This window comes from Nicotiana tabacum, chromosome 11, assembly GCF_000715075.1.
Source record: "Nicotiana tabacum cultivar K326 chromosome 11, ASM71507v2, whole genome shotgun sequence".
NCBI classification, from domain to species: Eukaryota; Viridiplantae; Streptophyta; class Magnoliopsida; order Solanales; family Solanaceae; genus Nicotiana; species Nicotiana tabacum.
In genome coordinates, this window is record NC_134090.1 from 136,486,171 (window position 1) to 136,493,275 (window position 7,105).

A 7,105-nucleotide genomic window follows, 5' to 3' on the forward strand; every position below is an offset into this window, starting at 1 on the left:
TTTCTTTTGTACAGTTCTTTTTATGCTGATATCAATGATATGACATGCGTGAGGAATCTTCGGCCCAGTTTTAAAAGCCAATCTAGCTCAGAAATAATAATACAAGAAATCAAGTGTGATGATGGGGTGGATTGTAACGACGATGAGGCTTATGAGGAAATTAGTAAAGAATTAAGTCACTTTGAAGAAAAACCCAAACCTAACCTAAATGACACAGAAGCAGTTAATCTAGGGGACCAAGACAATGTGCGGGAAACTAAATTAAGTGTTCATCTGGAGCCACAACTCAAGGAGGAGATAATTAAAGTATTGCATGAGTACAAAGATGTTTTTGCATGGTCGTATGACGATATGCCGAGTCTAAGCACTGATTTGGTGGTTCACAAATTGCCCACTGATCCGGCACTCCCTCCTGTCAAGCAGAAATTGAGAAAGTTCAAAACGGACATAAGTGTGAAGATCAAAGAAGAATTACCAAGCAATTTGATGCAAAGGTCATTCGGGTTACACGGTATCCCACTTGGTTAGCTAATGTTGTGCCTGTGTCGAAGAAAGATGGCAAGACCAGGGTGTGTGTTGATTATCGAGATCTTAACAAGGCGAGTCCAAAAGACAATTTCCCACTGCCCAACATCCATATACTGATTGACAATTGTGCCAAACATGATATTGGCTCTTTTGTGGATTGTTACGCGGGTTATCATCAAATTCTAATGGACGAGGAAAATGCAGAAAAGATGGCATTCATCACGCCGTGGGGAACGTATTGTTATCGGGTCATGCCGTTCGGTTTGAAAAATGCTGGGGCAACTTATATGAGGGCCATGACAACAATATTCAATGGTATGATACACAAGGAAATCGAGGTGTACGTGGTTGATGTGATCGTGAAGTCTAGACAGCAGTCAGCCCATGTCAGAGATTTGAGAAAGTTCTTTCAAAGGCTTCGCAGGTGCAATCTTAAGCTCAATCCTGCAAAGTGTGCTTTCGGGGTGCCATCTGGGAAGTTGTTGGGGTTTATAGTTAGCCGGCGGGGTATTGAGTTAGACCCGTCGAAGATCAAAGCTATTCAGGAATTGCCACCTCCAAGAAACAAAACTGAGGTGATGAGTTTGTTAGGAAGATTGAACTATATTAGTAGGTTCATTGCTCAGCTCACGACAACTTGTGAGCCGATTTTCAAATTGTTGAAGAAAGATGCTGCAGTCAAATGGACTGATGAATGTCAGGAGGCTTTTGATAAGATAAAGGGGTATTTGTCGAATCCACCCGTGTTGGTCCCGCCAGAACCTGGAAGGCCTTTGATTATATATCTGACGATTTTGGATAATTCATTCGGCTGTGTACTGGGGCAGCATGATGTTACGGGTAGAAATGAGCATGCTATCTACTATCTCAGCAAGAAGTTCACATCTTACGAGGTTAAGTATACTCATCTGGAGAGGACATGTTGCGCCCTAACTTGGGTAGCACAGAAGTTGAAACATTATTTGTCATCCTACAACACTTACCTCATATCTCGCTTGGACCCACTGAAGTATATTTTTTAGAAGCCTATGCCCACATGGAGGCTTGAAAAGTGGCAGATCCTTCTTACAGAGTTCGACATTATCTATGTGACACGGATTGCGATGAAAGCACAGGCACTAGCTGATCATTTGGCTGAGAACCCCGTCGATGAAGATTACGAACCTTTGAAAACTTATTTCCCTGATGAAGAGGTGATGCACGTTGAAGAATTGGAACAAGCTGAGAAGCCGGGATGGAAACTTTTCTTTGATGGGGCTGCAAATATGAAAGGCGTGGGAATAGGAGCGGTACTTATTTCTGAAACAGGTCAGCATTACCCTGTTACAGCTCGGCTTCGTTTCTACTGTACGAATAACATGGTAGAATATGAGGCATGTATATTGAGATTGAGATTAGCTGTAGATATGGGTGTATAGGAAGTCTTGGTCATGGGTGACTCGAACCTACTGGTACACCAAATTCAAGGAGAATGGGAAACACGGGATTTAAAGCCTATACCGTACCGGCAGTGTCTACATGAGCTTTGTCAGCGGTTTCAGGCTATAGAATTCAGGCACATTCCAAGGATTCATAATGAGGTTGCCGACGCTTTGGCTACTTTGGCGTCGATGCTGCATCATCTAGACAAGGCTTATGTTGATCCGTTGCAGATTCAGGTCCGTGATCAGCATGCTTACTGTAATATGATAGAAGAGGAAATCGACGGCGAGCCGTGGTTCCATGATATCAAAGAATACATTAGGACGGGAGTATATCCGGTATCGGCGATTGGCAAGCGGGTTTTTCTTTAGTGGAGAAGTGTTGTACAAAAGAACTCCAGACCTCGGGTTGTTGAGATGCATGGACGCAAGACATGCTACATCTATCATGACTGAGGTACATTTCGGAGTTTGTGGACCGCATATGAGTTGGTATGTTCTAGCAAAAAAGATTCTCCGAGCAGGTTATTATTGGCTCACTATGGAGCGGGATTGTATCAGTTTTGTGCATAAATGTCATCAGTGCCAAGTGCATGGAGATTTGATTCACTCTCCACCATCAGAACTACATACGATGTCCGCACCATGGCCTTTTGTTTCATGGGGCATGGATGTTATTGGGCCAATTGATCCAACAACGTCAAATGGGAACAGGTTTATTCTGGTAGCTATAGACTATTTTACCAAATGGGTGGAAGCTAAGACGTTCAAGTCTGTGACTAAGAAATCTGTGGTCGACTTCGTGCACTCAAATATCATCTGTCGGTTTGGGATTCCGAAGGTAATCATCATGGATAATGGGGCTAATCTTAATAGCCATTTGATGAAAGAGACATGTGAGCAGTTTAAGATTACCCATAGGCATTCTACTCCATACCGTCCCAAGGCAAATGGTGCGGTTGAAGCAGCCAATAAGAATATAAAGAAAATACTCCGGAAGATGGTTCAAGGGTCTAGACAGTGGCATGAGAAGATACCTTTTGCATTGTTAGGGTACCGCACCACCGTTCGTACCTCGGTGGGGGCGACTCCTTATTCATTGGTGTATGGCACCGAGGCAGTGATACCTGCAGAGGTGGAGATCCCGTCTTTGCAAATTGTTGTGGAGGCTGAGATCGATGACGGTGAATGGGTGAAAAGCCGCCTTGAGCAGTTGAGTTTGATTGACGAGAAAAGATTGGCATCAGTGTGTCATGGTCAACTGTACCAACGAAGAGTGGCAAGAGCATACAACAAGAAAGTGCGTCCAAGGAAATTCGAAGTCGGACAGTTAGTACTGAGGCGGATTTTGCCTCATTGGGCTGAAGCAAAAGGAAACTTTGCCCCAAACTGGAAGGGACCATTTGTAGTAACCAGAGTGTTGTCTAACGGGGTATTGTATTTGACAGATATAGAAGGAAAATGTATAGCAATGGCCATCAATTCCGATACAGTTAAGATATATTATGTATGATTTCTTTATTTCTGAATGTATCTATTTGTATTTGGCATATCTTAAAGATTGAAATGACGAAGGCGTTTTGTCCTGCTATCCAAACACTTTTATCCCTTGTCATCCTCTTTGAGCCTTACTTATTTTTCATACCCCTCTTTCGGAATCAATGACACTATCAAGGAATACAGGTGCCGAACATAAAGGAAAAAAAAGAAAAGCAAAGGAAAAAGAAAAGAAAAGAAAAAAGAAAGAAGAAGGAAAAAGAAAAAAATAGAAGAAAAATGAAAGTGAAGGAAAAGAGAAAGAGAAGGAAAAGAAGAAGAAAAGAAAGAAAAGAAAAGAAAAAAACACACAACAACAAAGGTAACTATGATACAGTGAACTACGTTTGACTTGATCCCGAAAGGGTACGTAGGCAGCCTTACTCCGAGGTTCAATCATACCAAGATAGAAATCCAAAAATCCCCAAGCAAGAAACTGGGGCAGAAGTTGTGATTGTTGTGAACAGTTGGATTCCGAAAGTTGTAATTTGAACCCATTTGAATTGTTTTGAGCCTTTTATACCTTTCTTTCTAACCCAATCCAAAAGCCTACATTATGGTCCAAAGAAAGACCTTCCGATCAGTTTTGAGAAGTGCCAAGTTGAACAGGTAGGAATAACTCACGATAGGGGCAACACTCTGGTTCAAGCAATAAGAACAAAAGATAGAAATGAGAGAGTCTTATGGGTGAAAACCCTCATGGGCATCGTAAGGCGACGGGAGCTGAGAGAAAAATAAATGAGAGAGTCTTGTTGGTAAAAACCTTCACAGGCACCTCGAGGCGAAGGTGAGATGAGAAATGGCAAATTGAGAAAGGTCTGTTGATGGAAACCGTTTCGTGATACCGCAGGAAAACAAGGTTAAGGTCTGGTAAATCAAACAAGTGATGGAAGTTCTGAGCAATGAGGTATGGAAATTGAGAGTTGTTTAGTTGGATCAGTTGGGCCGATTAGTCCGAAATGCATGTCATGACCATTGGTGCCAGCTGTTCCGGTCAGATAAGTTTCTTTTCTTTACTTCATTTTTAGTAGTCATCCGGTTTTGGATTCTTCTTATCCCTAACCCGTAAAACCATTGCATTTCATTTTCTTTTGGGGGTTTTGTTTGTCTAAATGTTCTAATGTCAGTTATGTTTAAAAGCAAGTGGGAAAGGATTTCAAGGCTCGCTACCAGCTTCCCAAATTGTAAAGCACAACGGGGTCAGAGCATGTCAAAAACAACATGATGTCAAGTGGAATACAGAGAATTAACGGAAATTTCATCGGTGGAATGATTGGGAAATGTCGTGGGAAATGCAAAGGTTCAAACAAAAGGGTCAGAAAAGTGAAATAACACCAAGGGTGTAAACATTTAGGTCGCCAGAGGTTGGGGAATTTAAAAGTTGGTTAGAAAATCAAACGGTTCAGGGTCAGTGCGTGGAAGTCAGTCAACACAAAGCAATACAGGGGCAGAAAGTTGGGGGTTCAGGAGGAATTCTCCATAAAAGGGAAAGCATGCAGTAATAAGGTGTGACCGCAAAGTGCGGTTTGATTAAATACAAGATAATCATGAATAGCATAGGGGAATATAATTTGGTTGCAAAGTTTGCATGTTTAGGATAAAATGTAAGTTGTGAGGACCTTCCTTGATAATAGGACATAATTCAAATACTCGGATAAGATAACATGGTATAGTGAGAAGTAACACCTTAGGTTCATAATTGTTTGGAGTTGACAAGATCTTCCTGGATAAAGGGATGTAGTTTAAACCCTTGTAGATAACATGATGTAGTTGTCAGAACCTCCCTGGATAATAGGATTTAGCTTTCAATTCTTAGTAATATGTGATAATCTGATTCAGTTTAACACTCACCCATACACCAAGCTTCCAAACTGGGGCAGAAAAATTTCCAACCGGTACTAGGCTATGAGAGGCTCAACATCGGGTCCAATGTAAAGCAAGCCTTGCGAATGATGGTGATTGGTTGATTATTTTGTTGAAGTCAGGAGTCCGCCTGGAGAATAAAGACATAATTTTTAAGTTTGGTGTCAGGAGTCCGCCTGAAGAACGGATACATACAGTTTAAATTTTAAAAGTCAGGAGTCCACCTGGAGAACAGAGACATACTTTTTAAGTTTGGTGTCAGGAGTCCGCCTGAAGAACGGAGACATACAGTTTAAATTTTAAAAGTCAGGAGTCCTCCTGGAGAACAGAGACACGCATTTCGAATTTCGGCAATCAGGAGTCCGCCTGGAGAATAGAGACATACAATTCAAATTTTTAGCAATCAGGAGCCCGCTTGAAGAACGGAGGTGACACAATTCTAATTTTAGTTTTCAATCAATTTCTTTGTTCATTTTGGAGTCAGGAACCCGCCTGGAGAATGAAGGTGTTAAATTTTTAAGTAGTCGAAGTCAGGAGCCCGCCTGAAGAATGGATGTGTTAAATTTTTAAGTAGTCGAAGTCAGGAGCCCGCCTGGAGAATGGAGGTGTTAAATTTTTTTAAGTAGTCAAAGTCAGGAGCCCGCCTGGAGAATGAAGGTGTTAAATTTTTTAAGTAGTCGAAGTTAGGAGCCCGCCTGAAGAATGGAGGTGTTAAATTTTTAAGTAGTTGAAGTTAGGAGTTCGCCTGAAGAATGAAGGTGTTAAATTTTTAAGTAGCCGAAGTCAGGAGCCCGCCTGCAGAATGGAGGTGTTAAATTTTTTAAGTAGTCGAAGTCAGGAGCCTGCCTGGAGAATGGAGGTGTTAAATATTTTAAGTAGTCGAAGTCAGGATCCCGCCTGGAGAATGGAGGTGTTAAATTTTTTAAGTAGTCGAAGTCAGAAGCCCGCCTGGAGAATGGAGGTATTAAATTTTTAAGTAGGCGAAGTCAGGAGCCCGCCGGGAGAATGGAAGTGCTAAATTTTTAGGTAGTTGCAGTCAGGAGCCCGCCTGGAGAACAGAGGTATACAATTCAAGTTTTGGAAAGCAGGAGCCCGCCTGTACAACAGAGGTATTTCAAGTCTAGCTTTAGTCAAATTCCTATTAATATCCGGTAACATGTGCCCAGTTTCCAAACTGGGGCAGAAAGTTTTCTTCGTTTTGTCTATTTTTGTGAAGTCAGGAGCCCGCCTGGATAATAGAGGAGTATTTTCAATTTCAAGTTCAGCAGTCAGATGCCCGCCTGGATAACAGAGGAATACATTCGAGTTCAAGTTTACTCAAGTTCAGTAGTTTGGAGAGAGGGAACAACATCTCAGTTGACCAGTTGAAGTAGCAACAAGGAGTTTTATCGAGAAAACACAAGACAATGAGGCAACAAGAAAACACAAGACAACAAGGCAACAAGGAAGTACAAGAGCAAAGTTTGAAGAATCTAGATAGGACTTTTGTAATTCATAGAGCATAGTTAGTTCAGCTTCTTTTATCTTTGACGTGGTGTAATAAGGGAAGTCAGCAAGCAGCAGCAACAACAATCGCAGTGAAATCACAGCTCCTGGTAGTCCCAGCTACCAGACATTCCCGAACTACACTGACCTGATTCCTGTTTAGCCCAGGATATGTAGGCAACCTCTGAAGCAGAGTGCGGTCAAGCTTTTAAAAAAATGCTTCACACGGAATTTCCAAACGGGCAAAAATCGCTCGTATTTGCTCACTTATA